This window comes from Varroa jacobsoni, unplaced genomic scaffold (assembly GCF_002532875.2).
Source record: "Varroa jacobsoni isolate VJ856 unplaced genomic scaffold, vjacob_1.0 scaffold_1283, whole genome shotgun sequence".
NCBI classification, from domain to species: Eukaryota; Metazoa; Arthropoda; class Arachnida; order Mesostigmata; family Varroidae; genus Varroa; species Varroa jacobsoni.
In genome coordinates this window covers 55,917-74,167 of record NW_019214185.1, presented here as the reverse complement: position 1 = coordinate 74,167, position 18,251 = coordinate 55,917, and the positions used below count along the sequence as shown (strand labels likewise).

At 40.5% G+C, this 18,251-nt stretch overlaps 2 long non-coding RNA genes across 4 annotated transcripts; one reads left to right on the top strand and one right to left on the bottom strand.

The window, feature by feature from the left end:
* Positions 1-1,712: 1,712 nt before the first annotated feature.
* LOC111268421 (uncharacterized) lies at positions 1,713-11,664 on the top strand. 3 transcript variants are annotated; one of them, XR_015314210.1, is made up of 4 exons: positions 1,713-1,847; positions 2,142-2,254; positions 3,884-4,087; positions 11,081-11,664. It is a non-coding gene; the product is annotated as an uncharacterized LOC111268421 (long non-coding RNA). The 3 variants fall into 3 exon arrangements; XR_002685215.2 differs by having other exon boundaries at positions 1,713-2,254; positions 8,680-11,664; XR_002685216.2 differs by having other exon boundaries at positions 1,716-2,254.
* A 431-nt stretch (positions 11,665-12,095) lies between these two features.
* Positions 12,096-17,627, bottom strand: LOC111268423 (uncharacterized). Its single transcript, XR_002685218.2, has 2 exons — positions 14,441-17,627; positions 12,096-13,256 (listed from the first exon to the last, which is right to left on the bottom strand). It is a non-coding gene; the product is annotated as an uncharacterized LOC111268423 (long non-coding RNA).
* Positions 17,628-18,251: the final 624 nt, after the last annotated feature.

Here is an 18,251-nt window from a genome sequence, read left to right as displayed (position 1 = left end):
GGGGCAGGGGCCGAAGGAACTCACGTCACTAGAGACCCACCGTAGGAAATGAGTGTCTGCAACGATGAAGCCGCAATAACAGAATATGCAGCGCTATTTTAATAACCGATTCCGAAGAGAGTTACCCGGATGCTGGAGCAATCGTGCTGGACGGCCAGTTTACGTGGTGATTTCAATTGGTAAAAGGGTTGATGTTGCTGTTGTTGTCACTGACGTTGGTCGCGTTCGCTGACCTCCGGCAGCATTTCGAAAGGAAAAACAGGTTGTGCAAATCACCATCAGCTATGCCGACTATGTGTACATATACGCGGCTCTTCATGCGGGACGGGGTCTATCGCTTATCGCTTAAGGAAAGCTTGATATTATTTTGGTTGAAATTGATCGTAAGCAAAGTGTAAAGTGGACGGAGTAGAGCAGTGTGAGTAACATCAATGAAATATCATACGAATACATTGCGAATAGGCAGCTTCTTAAACGGCTTGCAAAAATTTTAGCCCCCGTCATCTGGGTAACACCTTCGTGACACGTCGGAGGCATTTTTTATTTGATTCCCCAAAAAAATTCTCAATAAAATTATAAGTCCAATATTCACGTAGCTAGTTATAGTTTCAGTATTAGTCGCAAACTCGCTCTTTTACTGAGGACGAAATTGTTTACACCTATCAGAGTACCTAGTGTTCGATCTCTATGCTCATTACTCTAAATAATCACTGGGGTTTTAAGCAATAAGCAAATTTGTAATTTCCAAACCTTGAACACATTTATGACCGTTACGTAATTAGAACGCGCGAGTAATGGCAGCCGTCGGCTAAACATTGAAAAACTAAGCGAGATGAAGGAGTTCACACGGCCCACATGATAAACGTTTAGGCAGTTTCATGAGAATCTATTATACTACCACTGGTCCTACTTATGTTGAATAGGCCTTCAAACAGAAGCATATTAACAATGGCTATAAACCCCATTTTCCTGATGCAGGGGATACGTTTTACCGTCATGTTAATGTGGCTGTAATTTGGAACAGAAGGACATTGCGCAAGTCACGTTTAGCGATCCGATATAGTCGATTTCGGAAAATTAGATAAATATTTTGTGTAAAACTTCAACTACGGTAGAATCGTTCTGTCTTTTCAACACTAATAAAAAAATAGTAAATATAGATTGAAGGTGCACCAAATGGTTCGAGAAGCTGTAGTTCAGACCATTAGATTTTCTCCAGGTAAAAATTAAAGGAAATGCTTTGCAAATGGCTGATGATGATAGGAGTCACATGAGTATATATTTGCCTGCCGACTGTGCAGAGAAGTGAAACTTAATAGCTTCTTTCACGTATTATGTAAAGACGAAGCTATATTGGCGTGTCTCGCTCTCTACGTATTTCCAAGTGTAAATTGTTTATAGTGAGGTCCTCATAATAAGAATGAAATTATTTTATGCAACAGGATCTAATTCCGCAACTGCTATTCGAATCGATTAAGCTTAACCGTATCGTCACCCTTATACGTACCTCGTAGTAACTGCTTTTATGTCCAGACCCACTTACCTCGCGTTCTCCAGTATTTACCTGTTTTACTGTATCCAGTTAACTGGGCTTTTTTCCGTTGTGTGTTCCACATTCTCCGGCCACATTTACTCTTGAGTCAACGTTCACTCTAGTTGAAATAGAGAAACGGCAAGTTGTTTATATAGTGAACGAAACAGAACGTAATAACAATAAATAACAGTGAGCATATAAAAAAATCGAGCCAGCTAAGCGCGCTCCCAGATTCGTGCGCAACTGATGTGCGTTTGTGTATTGAATCTAATCCGACCAGCGGGACACAAAGCTACGATATCGGTTTTTGTATGTATGTATATGTGTATTGTCATGTATGGCAACAGACCTATTGAGACGATGCTGTCGATAATGTACTGAGCTTGTGATCGTGACTGGCTATTAGGCACTATATTTGTCGCTCTCAGAGCACTCCGGTGTCCACTTATCTTCAGGTGTCTGTCTATGTCTGCTTGTATTTAGAAAATCAGGTTACCATTATCAGATCAGTGATAGCAGGTCGCAGTTTAAACTTCGAGAATCAGATCCAACAAACTTGAAGTTTAAGGATGCTTGACTCATTGCTAATCGACATAATTATTTTTAGCATCGCTCATTTCACCAGCCCGATCATAGCGAGATATGTGTTTTCTATTATGAATAGGAAATGTCTCGAATACACAAAATGTAGTACAGCCTACGGTAACAGCCCTGAACGTGGTAAGTACGAAAAACGTCTGAACCGTAAAAATAGTTGTTAATGTTGATTATAAAAAGCATTATATCTAAAATTACCAATACGTTTTAATAAATGAAGCGTAGGTTAGTAAAGCACTGGGCAGATAAGTAAACGTGAATTTGTCATACAGGGCTAACTGAATAAGTATGTCATTAGCCGAAATAAGCAATAAGAAGTTGCAGAAATGGGTGATGCTATGAAGGAAGGCTAGTGTCGGATGCATGTTTGCGTCCAAAACAGAGTTACACGGAGCAAATGGTTGGAGAAAAGTTGGCTCGATAGCGGTGATCCGGGCACAAGCTAACAAGTAGCCCTATAATGTGAACAGCACGCAGAAACAAAGTTCCATTGCTCGGGCTGAGTAGTTTTGATATACGATTATACTAAGAACTTTACTTAGAAGGTTTATGAGGCATATGAAAACTTTTCAATTGTTGCCCATCGGAAGTTGGATAAAATAAACTTGATAGATTATTACGTAATATAATTATATATATTAGTCCCCAGACGGATTTAATGCGTTTTTGTGCAAATTGTAAATTATGTCACAGGAATTTGTTTGGACGTTTACAAAGCATTGGTCTCTTTTTGGCCTAATCCATATTACCTTCGTACGGGTGCCCGTTGTCAGTGTGTTGGTGCTGAAAGTTGAAAAGCATTCACATTATAACTAAATTAGATAGTCGAGTTCCTCAGTGTAGCTATTGCACAACAACTATTTAATATCTACTCGGTTCAATCGGACTTAAGGGAGGAACTTTAAAAGAGAAGTGGTCGTTGATTGCTCACCCAGTAATGTTCCGATTTAAACATTTATGTTGACAAGTCATGTTCATGGTCCAGCATAGGACTAACTTCCAGTTCTAGCACGACTACAACTCCAAAAAGTAATCCGAGTGTCTCTACGAGTTGATTTTAGAAAGCGATTTTTGGGGGAGCTGCAAAGAAAAATGATCCTATTTTTCCTCATAAAGGCGATATACTGGGTTTAAGATTTGCTTATTTATAAAAAAAAAATTCGATGATAACCCGAAAGGCACAATTACTCTTGGTTAATGGCCTTCTACAGAAGTCTAATTAGTTCTTAAGTGGCCACCTTTAATTAAGGTGACATTGTTTTACCCATTGTTTCATAAGTCTGCTCCATCTAATTACGAGAATCTTTTTCTTTGAACAGTCACATAAATAAAAAAGCTGAATCAAGCAGATTCGCTTGACAGGTTTCCGCATCTTCCGTGATCAGAAGCACTGGAAACCTAATAAGCAACAGCCACGCTGTTATGACAAATCGCCGGACGAATATCAGTGGCTTATTACGAAAGATCCGAATTTCTTGAAATCTAAATTGGCGAATTGGGTCTGAAGTGATGGCAAACAGTAACTTTAACTGTTACTGAACCAGTTAACTGTACGTGGTTAATGTAATTGTCAGTCTTGATTATCTACTATTAATTCAGTCACTAACCTAAACGGGTCCTGATTCTGTTCCACGTTTTCTCAGTTTTACGATCTAATCAGGTATGCTATACGATTTTTTCGTTGGGAAAAAGCGTCGTGGTTAATTAATAATATCTTCACTTTCGATCGACATTTTATAAATGTACTTGCAGATTTAGTGGCTCACGGACGTGCATATAGTTCAGCTCAATCAAGGGCCTGCCAGATCTCAGTGGGAATATTTCGAATTGGATTGTGTTGTTTTTGAGGAAAAACACTAGCTCATTTCTGTATTTATTGCAAGTTGTCATTCCGCACCGGATATTATTCCCGTGGCTTCTCGATCAGTCGTTATTCACCAAAATACGTCATAAAAGGTATCTTGTACCGATTTTACGCGTTGCACTTACTACACGTATTTTTCTAGATGTTCTTCCACGGCTAGAGTATGATCTATAAACCTCACCGTTTAGCACATGGAATTGAAGTAGGCGCAGGTCTGGGTTTATTAGCTTTGCTCTAGACACTAAGGGTCTCGAGTGCGGTCCTTGAAGGAACCATTTTCGAAACACAAAGGTTGTATGAAAACTATTACCGGTCACACGTTTTAAGAATTCTTTTATACAGGATCAAACCCGAGGTATTTCGCGTGCAAGTCAGGCGCGATAGCTTTTAAACTACGATATTGAAACAGTAAGAACATTCCGGCGTCGATTGGGTATGTCTAACAGCCTATGACATATATAGTCAAGTGATTATAAGGGAAATTTCAGATAATGATAGTAAATATATCTGATAGGAAGCAATCAGACATACTAAAAACCTGTCGTGAATAGCTGTTTTGAATCTAATCATTAATGGGGCAAGGGTGGAATATGGTTTGATGAAAACTTTTTTTCCTTTCGGTCACGCACGCCAATGGCACTACTGTTTAGCCAAGAGTCCTAATATGTACGTGATCTGTTTTGTGGTTATTACTGCGTAATCGCTCGTCGGGGTTTTGACCTCAAATATTTTAACGCACACATGCCAATGCTTCTTGATATTCGGTAACTCATTCAGTTTCAACGCTACTATTAGTTCCATTGTTTCTGAGTACATATTATGCAATTTCAGGGTTGTGGGCCTCGTTAATATAGACTGAATACGATATTTATGTAGTTGTCAGAAGAACATATAGATCACGAGGGATAAAAGGGGGGATTTGTTCAGTTTGCTATAAGCACATGGCATATCCGGGGAGCGCTGAAGCACAGCTTTCAGTCGCTCAATGTCAACTGGGCTAGAATATATAGGGCATCTATTGCAAATAGAATGGCGACTGGCTACCACTACACATTAACATTAAAAACATACGAAGTGTTTGCTTCGTGGCCTTCTGTCAGCGAAACAATCCACAATATCATAGCATTGTACGTTTGTCACATGTAAAATATACCTTATAAAATTAAACCGTAAATGTAAGTTTTGTGATGGGCTATACTGGTATTGTTCATAAAGGTGCATTCCCATTTGAAAGACATTTCCATTTGTCATACTTAGTTTTTATACTACTACTACTACTACGTTAGACTTTTACACAGAGCTACCTATGTGTGGACAGTATATTCATTGCAGAAGCCGTATTTAATATATGCACACAAGTGCTTGCGTCCAGTTGATGTTTTCGAAAATTAGATAGCGCACTCCATTTCGGCTGTGATCCGGGAGAACGGCCGTTATACTATTTTTAGCTTGCCCACGGTTGGATTATGTCGGGCACACATTTAAGCGTACACATTATCTATCATATGACAGAAGCTATAATAAATCTGACCAAAGGCTTATATGCAAGCTTGCTGCCAGAAGAAGAAAAATTGCTTTAGATCGTCGCCGGTGCTGGCAAAGTCATCTAAAGCCGGTTTTACCATTAATTCACTATGGGCTATGACGTAACGGTTGTTGTGTCTCTCTTAGGTCGGCCCGACCCGGTTGGAGAGTAAATCCTATTTGACACTGTTTGTACCCAACCCAAGGCAGTTTACTGACAGTTGTACCTCGAATAGGTGAAATTACAATCGAGGGCGGCGTGTATGTGCTTGCCTGAGAACGCCACCGAATGTGTGTGTGTGTGTCTGTGTGCATGTCGACTTAAAACCAAGTGCTATTGTTGCAGGACTGCGGCTCTCGTGTCTAGCTTTCGCAGCGGATCTAGGTCCCTTAAGAAAACTTGTTAGGCTGACTAACTAATTAGCACTTAACAAGCAGGCTGGCACGACCTCTACGATGGCCGCCGTTACTCTCACTTTTGCCGTCAGCGCCACCAACACGGAAATAATGAAGGAATGAGTCGATGGGCCAGGCAAAATCCCAGATAGGTCCTACAAGTCCGCCTCGTGGACTTGTCCACATTTGGTGTTTATGTACTGAACGGCCAAGCGGACCTTGTGGCCCATTTAAATTATATAATCCATCAGTGGCCTCGATCAGAAGACAATTATAAAGACGCGGAGGGAGGGGAAGAAGGGCAGGGAGCGATACGGAGTTTACCTTAAATCAAACGAATGATGAAAATATATGCGCATTGTTCATAGATTGATATATACAAGATCGACGCCAATTGGGGACCTACGATGATGAAGGCAAATTGAACCCATATGCATTATGTACACAACAAGTTGTGTATATAATGCATATGTATAAATAGAATTTAGCGCTATATTTGTGGCTCGAATAAGAGCTGTTAATCCTTGTATCTTGTTTTTATTAGCTTGTAAAATATTTAAAAATATTTGGTACTCCCTGGGGCTTTAAGTATAACCATAGAAAAGAAACGCTTTATAAATTTCGTAGTTATCAACCATCATAGTTGTATGGACAAAAAGGGAATAAACGATGTCTCTGTAATCCATCAGGCGATGAACGCATAGGATTAAAAAATCAAATAAGGACCCGTAGAATTTACGACACAATACCGATCGCTAAATCGTATGCTGACAATACAAACGTGCTTTCCCAATCGATCCAGAAAAACTGATAACTTAAACGGCCTGCAATTATTAACAAAAGCAGATTTTTAGTCAATAAGCTAGGTACTGTTGAATGCAGTATCACATAGGCAGCACCCGCAAGGCTATTGCTTCTATTCATTGCAGATTACCATAGCAAAACAGGGAACAATCCATCATCCGCCAATTTTATTGACAACCTCTGTTCGATCGCTGCTTTTACTTTTAATTTACTTCGGTATTTTCACTGGTTCATCTTCATTTTTTTTAGCGCTGTACATAGCTGTCATAGAGATTTCTTGTTTACCCTTAGCTACTTAATAATTATTATAACTGGTAGGCTCTGTGGAAGGTGGAACGGTGGCTTTGTTTGTCAAAACCGGTTGAAGATCACTAGGTCTACCTGGGTTTATGCCAGCTGGTGCAAATCGTCAGGGCGGTGGCGTCCACCTCACTTGAACAAGCTCCGGTGATGGAAGTTTGATTCTAGGAATAAAGACAACTAGCGATTGTTAGCCAGAAGGCGGTGATACGGTAAATGTGGTTGGTGCTGACACACAACAGCGGCGTCTCGTTTATGTGTATGTTTTTTATAGTCCAACTTGTTTATTTCGTTGCACGCTAAACGCAGAGACGGGCAATTGCTACATCTAGGCGTTGAATCACTTCGACTAGTTTCTACAGCTGCTTCTTCGATGAATTATTATTGTTACTTCAGCTTGAACATTGCTGCTGATCGCATTGGCTAACGAAAATAGCAAAATGGGCAAAATGCGCGGACTTGCAAGCGCGCAGAGACCTAACTCTAACGTACTCACACTCGAGTAAACACTCGATGTATTTGTGTGTGTTGCGAGCAAACTAAAACGTTTAAGGTTTACAGACAAGATTTCGGCTGACAATCTGCGTGAGACGGTACACTTTGACGCTTTCTCCATTGTTTTTGGTGCGATAAGGGATGGGTAAGAAATCCGTTTCGAACTGACCGGATCGAGGACTTACTGTGAGAAAAATATTTGTTACTGGAAGAAGAGCTTCTTTTTAGAGAGTTGAGTACGATGGTTCGATAACGCACTATTTTGTTTGTCGTCTCGTATTTTTCAGCCAACTTAGCCGCAGCCTGTTGCGGCTAAGTTGGCTGAAATTAATTAATTACTAATTATTCCACCATTGATATTGTTTTATTGTACTGTCAGGTACTAAAAGTAGGGTATAAATGGTGGCCGATGGTGATACTCCGCATAATTTTTCCTTCGGTAATGATGAATCTTGCCCGCCATAGCTTTTATAGACCCCGTTATCAAATCGACAAATGTATGCAGAAACCATTAACAATTTATAAGTATTGTTTGTACTCTTGACACACGAGCAGGCACTTTTGCCTATTTTATCTTTTTTCTTTCCGCAATCAATTCCATTATCACATGAGCTGGCGATACGATATTGCTATAACAAATTGAAGTACTTTCAAAGGCAAATAGGACAAAACTTTGTTCGCTTTGTAAACTCGGCAGGTGGAGAAACTCTTCTGTCTCGACCCACGTTGCTCTAAACGTACAGCGGCCTGTCGATAACATATTGACTGAAGCAGTACAACTTAAATTTAACTTTAATCAACAAACTACCAGTTTATGAACAAGTTATAGCAACACTTAAAAGTACCAAAAACATCATTATTCCATTTGACTGACAGATCTAGAACAAGGAAAACTACAGACAACTCAGAATTGTTCTACTTTTTTTGCAGATGTCACACAATTACCCTTTTCTGGTAAAACATAACAACCCAGAACAACATATTGTATTTCGTCATTAGAACGATAGCAAATAACAGTTATCCATTGATCAGTTAAAAAAAATGGGCGTAACGATTTTTAGTTGAAAATAGAAAATTTCTCTCCCGTATCGGTGTGACTAATATATTTTACAATAAAAATACATGCTAGTATGTGTTGTACGATATTTACTTGCCCTTGGTACAGATGAGCGTTATTGGCAAACCGACCCATGTAACCAGTGAAAAGCTTCAACTACACGCGCATTTGGGGGCATTCGATTTATGACCTGTGAGTTCGGTAGAGACACGCAACAGCCCTATGCTTGTCGCTGATGGCTACGCTAAGCACTGATTCGGATTTCTGGTACAAGAAGATCTGTGTCCACGCCCGTTTTCGGACAAAGAATACCACACTAAATACCTCTAAATTTAGTACGCAGATACGTTACCGCTAGATAATTACGGGTACCGATCCTGTAGTGCATGGCTTATTGTTGTCGTACGCTGTGTTACGAAGTGCTATTAGTAGTGTTTTCTATGTCGGGAAAAAAATGTCACGAAAGAGCAAAAACAGGTTAGCAATAAATAACCTGCAGGTCCCTTGGCTGAGTCCCCGTAGCTCTCGACTTATACAGTACTGTGTTTTTTGTTCGTTATTTTTCCACGTAATGCTATGACATAACAATGAAATTCAACGACCTGTCATATGTCAGTGTAGAGAGGTAATGGGCCTCGTGCTTCATTACTACGTTTTGATTATTAGGTATGAAACGCACAGGAGTAGAGGTTCTAATAGACACGTTCGCTTACAGATATCGTATTCAATATGATCCTTGTTTCATTAACTGCTCCCACATTTCAATAACAGCAATATGCGAGCAGATTATTTCAACTTTTCCATTGAAATAACCAGCTTGAGTTCAAGCTTCGTCGCGTGCGTGTCCAGCCTTTTTACATTTAGCCATTGATTTTGATGTATCTGTATGACCTACGAAGGCACGAGTAGACAAACCTAAGTGGATGAACAGTACTACCACATTTTGACTGTTCCTACCATTTTGCAACAGTAAATCGCCACGCTGCATTGCGACGAGAAAAAGCAAAAAATACAGGTTGATTATTTATCTGGTTTGATCTAAAAAATGTCGAAAAAAGAAGTTGTGTCTAAACAATAAATATAAACGAACCTTGTCGATGCGCTTCGGACATCTACGAGTGCAGTTAGCTTTTGAAAAGGGTTTTTTTTTTTTATTTGAGGTATTGATACAAACTCTATATCCCTTGAGTTTAAATAAAAGGCAAATACTGTTATACCTTTTACTCTAAGACAACATCATATGACTTCTCGGTTTCTAGCACTGAAGTTCGACCGTATATTTTTCCTAAGACACCCAGTGTGATTCTGCCTTTCGTAAGATTAACAAATAAAGCTTGTTATTAAATATGTACTTTTCAACAATTAGTTTCATAGCTACTATTCGCAGACTAACTTCAGAAACAAAATGTAATTGCTTGTACGGAAGTTATGGGACATTTTCGAAAAAATCGAAAATATATAGAAAAATCAGATATATCTACAATGTAAATGTGGAATATTTCCAATTTATTTTCTAGAGTTTTTTGTGAGAGGAAAAAAACCTTTGAGTAAGGATGCTTGCATAATTGCGTAACTTGCGTAATTGCATCATAGCAAGCTGAATTGAGCTGACCTGAAAGTTACGAAGCTGAGTATCAAATCTAGGGCCTCATCAATACGAGTTCTTCTCTGTACACATCCAACCACTTTGGCAATAAATTTCTCATAAATTTAGAAAAAAAAAACTTTTCTAGCGCGCTTACTCGCATGGTTTACAACGTAAACGTCAAAGTAGCCAAAAAGCGACTTCTTAACATCAATAGAGATCAAATAGGTAAACGCTCAAACATGTATTGTAGCACGAGAGTAACTATCAGTTAGTGTGACAATCAGAGTACAACGGTGAGTATTCTTCGAAATAATTAGTCTCAAACGTTAGCCCGAAAAATAAGGAAAAAACAAGCCATATCGGTAGAAATGCATAAGTTTTTTCTATAGCAGGATGGCTGAGAAGGTCGCTTATTTGTATTAAAGATGTGTTCAATGGACCAGGTGACGAACTCCTTTCCATAGATAAAAAAAAGGTATCTTTAAATAATTAGATGCTACTTTGAGTTCGTGGACAAATCGAGCACTGTTTATTTCCTCAGCCTCACCACTGTAGATATAAACAATGGAAGAGATAATTTTTGCATGCATATTATATGTTATACATCAAAAGCGTTGAGAAAGATACGCAATTATAATCACTTGGGAGGATGACTACAATTTGTAGATTTAAAAAGTGTCTTCCCTGTTTTTCTCTAAATACAAATTTAAATAATCACGTAATTAAAACAAAACGAAAGGGAAATCGGTCAAGAGAAATGTATTTTCGTGTTTCTGTGAACGTTTGTATGTAGATGTGTATTTACAGGGTGTTAATTACACTTTTGTATTTAGTTTATATATATATATATATATGTATTCAGTATGAAAAGCAGAATGGAATGTATGCACTGTTGTTTCTAATTTTCGCTTTCATGAGGAGATTGCCAACGCTGTGATCGTAGGAACGTACATTGTTTATTATGGGCATCATATCGGAGAGTCAGCGCGAAATAGGGCAGACATGCAAACTGCATTTGGCCACTCAGAGCCCAAAAGCGTTTAAAACCAATGAGGTGGTACAACTAACGAGAACGTTTCATCACCAGCGTTCGCTAATGCAGTACACGGCAATCTGACTGGCGTTCAGTGGATAGTGGATTTAACGTGTCCGCTGTGGAAAGGTATCCCCCAGTTTTGAGCAGACTAATAAAAATTAGGCTAGCTTTCTTTATGTAATGACTCTTTTTTTCCATTTTTCTTCATGCCAGCTACACATGCATCCGCACCAACAATACGAATGACGTCACGAAGAAACACTAATTCATTTTCAGCGATATACTGTGTATCTAAGTGGTGACGATGGACGTAGCGGCGGTTGATCTGTTAGGTTATGCTTTGGGCCTTTCCTATTTTGAACAATCGGTGTGATCCAATTGTTAGCTTCCTGTATGTTATAAGTCTCGCTTAACGTGGCTGCGCTTCAGTGAAGAGGTACCCGTCCTCATCTTTTATGTATCCCTCAAACGATAGCACTGCTGTTATAATCATATAACCTTGTGTGCCTACCATTCCGATATGCGTGCGTGATACGATCAACGGATAACGGATGTAATTTTTTCGTCTTATTCTTTCGTGAACGGATTCGCTCTGCCTTTTAGTTAAATGCACGCGGACGTTTCACGTCACAGCAAATCCTACTGATGTCGTATAACGATTATGGACACAGTTGTTTATAGCTATCGGTAAGTTCTTAGCCAAGGACTGGTTGGTGGGTTGGCCCAAGATAACCCGCAATACAACAGCGACTCAGATTTTTAGAAAATGCCTACCACGCCCCTGTGGGTTGATGGCAAGCTCGCGAATAAAGGCGACAGGTGGAAGAAGGAGCGTTACAGTAAAGTAGGATGAACTTTTCGGCTTCAGTTGAAACCCACAATAAGCAGACTGTTAAGTTATTACCTTGTGAAGCAGCTTTTTTATTGCATTATATAATACAAATGGACACGAATAACAAGGGCGGTAGATATGCCCCACTCATGTACAGGCGAGTCGTCTCTTGAAAGGCATCGCTGACAGCGGGAATTTTTAGAAAAACAGCTTTTCTTTGTCAAGAGAAAAACAAAAAAAGGGGGCTTTCCTCAACTAAGCTATAATGCGGGCAGGATATCCGTCACTCCCTCTTGTAATGCTTTTTGAGCATTAACCATATTGAAAGTTCATAACATATCCAACACGGAAAGCTAAGTGTTCCAACGGGAGCAGTAAAGTTCATTGAACGACAACAATGAAGCTTACGATGCAGCTAAAACTTCGCTTATATCGTGGGAAATATATAGATAGAACTTCGGCCTGTGTAAGCACCGAAGAATACATGGTGGTATTATATCGAAACAAAAATAAATCTGCTGACCTTATGCATGAATATCGTGTTTTGAGCAAGGCAATGTCGGGCAGAGCGTGCTACATCTACATCTCACAAAACAAATGTGCTAGTTTCATTGCAAATGTTTTTTATTGCTCGCTATTTTAACACGCTTTTTTACAAAATTCCCATGCTAGTTAAGTTAGATTAACTAGGTTGTCTAATCTATGCCCATATTGCTTGGCCTGTGGCCACAATTTAACAGGACCCATCGTTATGATGATTCTATTACTGCACACAAATGATCAAAGTGGTTATGTAGAAGAACTTTAACACCTGCATCTTCGCTAGTAGCTATAATACAGATTACTGTTATTATCTGGCAGAACAGTTTAAATCATTATATTACACACTGCGCCACAAACACTTCCCATGACGACTACGAAAAAAAGAAAATACTAGGTAACATACATAGTTTCGTACGGACGCCTAGTTAATAATCGATATCGAATGTTATCAATCGTGTTGAACCAGATTGAAACGTTCCTATTAGTCAATATTGACGAGAACGCGGTCTGCTACGTGAGAACGTGTAGGTTGAAACCGGTAGCAAACATCGAGATCTGTTTGATGTACTATATGACATGCGGGACGGCCCATCCTGGGTAGATAGAAGCTTCGAATGAAGATATCAGCGTCAGAGGAAGAATTTTCGCGCCGAAAATACATTCAGTTGATGTGAAAACAGGACTTCCTGACATAACAATGGCGTTTAACGAATAATCAAACAAAATATGTACCGCTGTTAGGTAAAATCCTAGCTGAAAAGCTACTAGTATCAAAAGGAAAAACTCACTCACTGGGATTATTATCGTTAATTGATGTTATATAAATTTTAGCCGGAGCAATTTCTATTAGTTAGACATCCATTGAATTAACAGTCCGGTGGTACGGTAACTCATCATTTTAGTGTAAATTCAAAGGCTCAGGTAACGCAATATATGTCATGAACTGAATTTTAAGGGTTCCTATTCAGAATTTTTTTAAATTCTACTTTCGACAAACATTTGAATGTAATCGAGTACGAAGGCATATTTAAATGAAACAGTCGACCACATGAATGAGCATCAATAAATTTCAAATGAAAGGTGTAAAGAAGTTAAACCGTACTTAGGATTATATATACTCAGAACCGTAAAGAGTACTTAGGATTATATATTGATCTAGATATTTCGCACAACTTGATGCCCATGTTTAAATTAATCACAGACAAAAACATGCATCTTTACAAGCTCATCCGTGTCCCAAAATAAACCAAATCAGGTTACTAGTCCCACTGTCGTGCGTCTACGGTTACGGCCTTTTCATAACGGCGACCCCAATATTGGCAGCATCCGTCCAACGTTGTCGTAACAGACATGATTATTGCTTGTTTGTTGAACCTGTCTAATCTTACAGCAGGACGATTACGTGACATCGTATTGGTGTCAGGACTCTGCCGTAGCTTCTTGGCATGGGTTACTTAGCCCCCTCTTTTTTCTGCCGTTACTACAGTTACACGTGCTACTTCGCTAGTGCAACAATTCAACGTGATTATCTTGTCCCCAACAGCGGTGATTACACCAACAAATCCTCTAACGTCAACTTGCATATCTTCCATTGTCCACAAAATAACATGAATAGATCGGATCGATACACGGGCGAGACGCTGGATACGCAAGCAGGACGACACGGGACGTTCGGACAATAAGCATGCAGCTGTTACGGTTGCTGTGGGCCTCGGGGTCTATCATCTCATCGTCACCGTCGAGAGGCTAACGATCATCGCTGACTCCGGCGGGGTCTGCACGTACTATAGCATATTTATCTATCATTGGTGTTACAATGATCGCGTGCGCTTCGACGACAACAAAAAAAAAAAAGTAAAAACCGGCTTACCGTCAGCATCAGAGTTATAGCTGTAGCTATCGTATATGCTATCTTGCGGCTGTTTGATTTCCCTGTTAAACAGCTAATCAGCCAGCTGATTGAAGCGAACTTCGATGCTACCATTGTCTCTATGATTATGATGACCGAATGCGCATCTTTGTGGTTAGTTAGAACAAGGCTCGCAGTAGGCGATCTGTGTGTGTCTGTGATCCGCTTGGGAACTCGGGACCGCTAATTCGGTTTCACGAGGAACAGCAGATTGACGCAAAGGAAAAAGAACCGCGGCTTACAAACAGATCGAACAGAGACAAAAGACGGCAGCAATCGGAATCGCCATTGACGAAGGCGTGAAAAAAAGTGGGTTTTGACAAGCTTTCCTTTTGTTAGTTACCTCGATGTGAGGCTGTTCATGTCTTGCTGAACGCTGTCTGATCTCGCCACGTATGGCGTTCACCGCAGTGAGATCGGTCCTAGACTTTGATCCCCATATATGCACATAGTATCGTAGAGTAGATATAATTGTTGTATTCAGTTCAGTCTCTCAAATCAGATTTAGGTCTACTTCATGGGTTGTTGTATTATAGATAGTGATTCGCCAGTCCTAGATATATATTGTCGGGACTTCTGGACCTTGTTAGAAAAAACATCTCTTGCCATTTGTGATGATTGAAAAGGTCAACAAATCGAGGACCTGTTACGCCTTTAGCTTTACTCACCACGTGCTAGACTTGGTTGTGACTACAGTACCACAAGCTCCAAAAATACAGCCGCTAATGGGCATAAAACTCGTAAAGCATCTAGTTTACCTTTTCATTTAGTGCGTTATATACGAAAAGTGTCGTCGAAGGATTCCACGTTTTCACTTTATTAATCCGGAGTCAAACGGGTAGTGCATCTTTAGCTTAGAAGTTTTGCTGGTAAAATCAGATCGATATTTTCCGAAAGCGACTGCAGTTATGAAACCAGGCGCGTACACTCATTAGATTAGAACGATCTAGAATTCGATCGTGTCAAAATGTTCCTTTACGTTATTTTGTGGCGAGAAAGCCTCACTTGTTTCGCCAAGAGCTCGTCTAACTCGATCTAGAAGGAAAACTATCCCATTTGCAATGGGCACATTTTATAAAATTGTTGGGTTACCTGTCGAATGCCACGATAATAAAATTGCCCTCACTATAATAGCTCATTACAGCCGGATTCAAAGCTTCGCTGAAACACTTCTGTTCCATTTGTCGTTGCCCCAGACGTGCCTCAACAGCAGAAGACAAAGGGCCGTTCCTTAACGAATAGTCGCATCTCGGGCAATCATCTCCCGTTTGATACGGGGTAGAAGATTCATATATCACAGACCATTAAAGCTAGATCAAATCGTTTGTTCTTTTTCTGAAAGCCCCTTTAGTTTTTTCCATATTTCTAGGTAACAACAAGGTCTGCTTCCTAATTATTGCTGCCGTTTCTGGTGTTGAGCCCCGGGACCCTGTATTCAATTTGAACCATCTTTCTATGCCCCACCCCATTTAGTTAAACGCCTTCTGTAAATTATACGCACATATACTCGCAATGGGAGCCGATATATTGTGATTATATGTCATAGGTGACCACGGCGTTATTTACACGAAGCATAACCGGTCATTTTTCTCAACGATGCTATAACATAACGCAGGCAGAAGTCAGGGAAGTAAACACCCTCTCATTCCGCAGCAGCTGCACGATGATTTGTGGCATATTTGCATATCTCTATGATTTTTATCTATATCCGTTTGGCTGACGTGTGGGCATTGTTATTAGGACAGGGTTCGGGATGTCTACAGTATATTTTTGTAAAATTCAACAAAGTCAGTCAATTCGAGTACGGCTGATTATCACCATCTTCCTTTACTCATCCGCTTGAATTAATCAGATTTTGTGATACCTAGATTTTTTTGTCCAACTGCCTATCAAACTGGGATGCGGGAAGCTTCGTATCACCGTAGTGGATTGATGAATAACGTAATAGCCTGCTAATTTTGGAAACATTTTATGGGATGGGTTCGAATTTGGGCGTAGATGGTAAGACACGGTTCGTTTGGTGATGGCTGGAGGCCAGTCGATCGTGTCCGTTTGATGAAATGCTTGACGAACGTCGAGCTCAAAACATAGAGGCTACACTGGCTGACTATTACCGTTTCTGCGACTGCCGCTCGCATCGTTCATATGATTCCTGTCGTTCCGGGGCATCCAGTTTGCTTGATATCGAACAAAACTGATAACATCGTGTACACGTTCGCATTCGTTTTAGTGGCGAATTATCTGTCGGCATCGGAAGTGCCCTGAGTTCCATTATCGGAATGATGAGCTACATCTAGCACCAATCATTGTTCAATTCTCGCGTCACAGCTGCTGCCGCCGCCACCGCCAGAACGATTATTGCTCTTCTTTGATGTCTTTGTCATTGAAGTTATTCAACCGCTAAACAGCTTACGGTTTTGTTCGCGACGATGCCATTCGTTGCCGACTAACGGCGGTTGGAAGCGGTAGACGCGGCAAGAGGGCCGACAATTACGGCTGACAACGATGACGGCTACCGCTGCCAGCGTGGACACCAACATCGAAAGTGAAAATGGCCAAGAAGTTGTTAGTCGACGTTGCTGTGACTCGGTCATTTCGACAACTTAAGCGATCATTTAAACTTCTCTGCGTGATACGTTTGCGTGGAACGAGCGGGCGTTCATCTGTGTTTGTATGGGTGGTGGTATTCAATTATTTCTTTGTCGTCGCTGTGCAAATGGTTTGTCTCTTGAGGCAGAATGGGTACGGTTCGTTCGTTTGTAGCCGGAAACAAGGTGATTTTACGGCAGGTATATGGCTGGTCTTTCAAATAGGCGGCATGCGCGAAAGGGGGACAATCATCGAGCTTTGGTACGAGTACTAGCTGTCGAGATCTAATACAATTCCTATTTTCTATAATGGAGATTAGTTTTAAAACCAATCCTCAGAGGCGCATCTACGCTGCCTACAGACAGAAACATTCATTAATTAGAGTGGAAAATACGCAGGGCTGGAAACATGCTACCTACACTTTGAGCGTCAAACCATCTTGTATGAGCCATGTGGCAATAAAGTGAAATGAATGAACCTGAACTTTTGGATCGTCCGTACGTAAACTAGTTTGATGTTCGCTATTCGTTCTTGCGATAGCTGTAGTATCATTGTTATTTTCTTTGCTCTAAATAGGGAAGCTCGTGCGGGAAGTCAGCGTAGGTGTGGATGGCAACAGGGGCTTTGACTGCTTAGCTCCAAGTGGCTCTTCTGGAAGGGTTTTTATTCCGGTTGACCTAGTTCGTCGGCCAAACTGGTTCCGTCCGATCAGATTAAACACAGAGACACTTCTTCTTAGCTCCCAGCTCCCCGACCAAGCACGTTCCGGCAGTGACACTTGCTCCAGCGTTGTCACCATCGCCGTTACCAAACCTTTTTGCTCTGTCGAAGAAATGGCGCGCGGTATTGTTCCCTTGCTCCGCATGTCACCAACGAAGCGATCGATCGATCAATCAAATGAGGACGCCAACAACGTCAGACGTGAACCGCACCAGCCGCAGCCATAACAACATATTAACACAATCATCAAACAAAGTACAACAATAACAGAATGGCAAGCGCATACGTCCTAATATGCAAGAGCACGTAATGTCTTATAACAAGAACAAAAGAGCTGATATAGCAGCCGTTAAGCATTTTCGGAGAGTCGTCTCTGCCTCGACAGCTACAACTGCCTTTGCCAGAACCGTTACATCGTCGGATGGAGTTACAACGAGCGATAACCTGATGACGCTGCCGATAC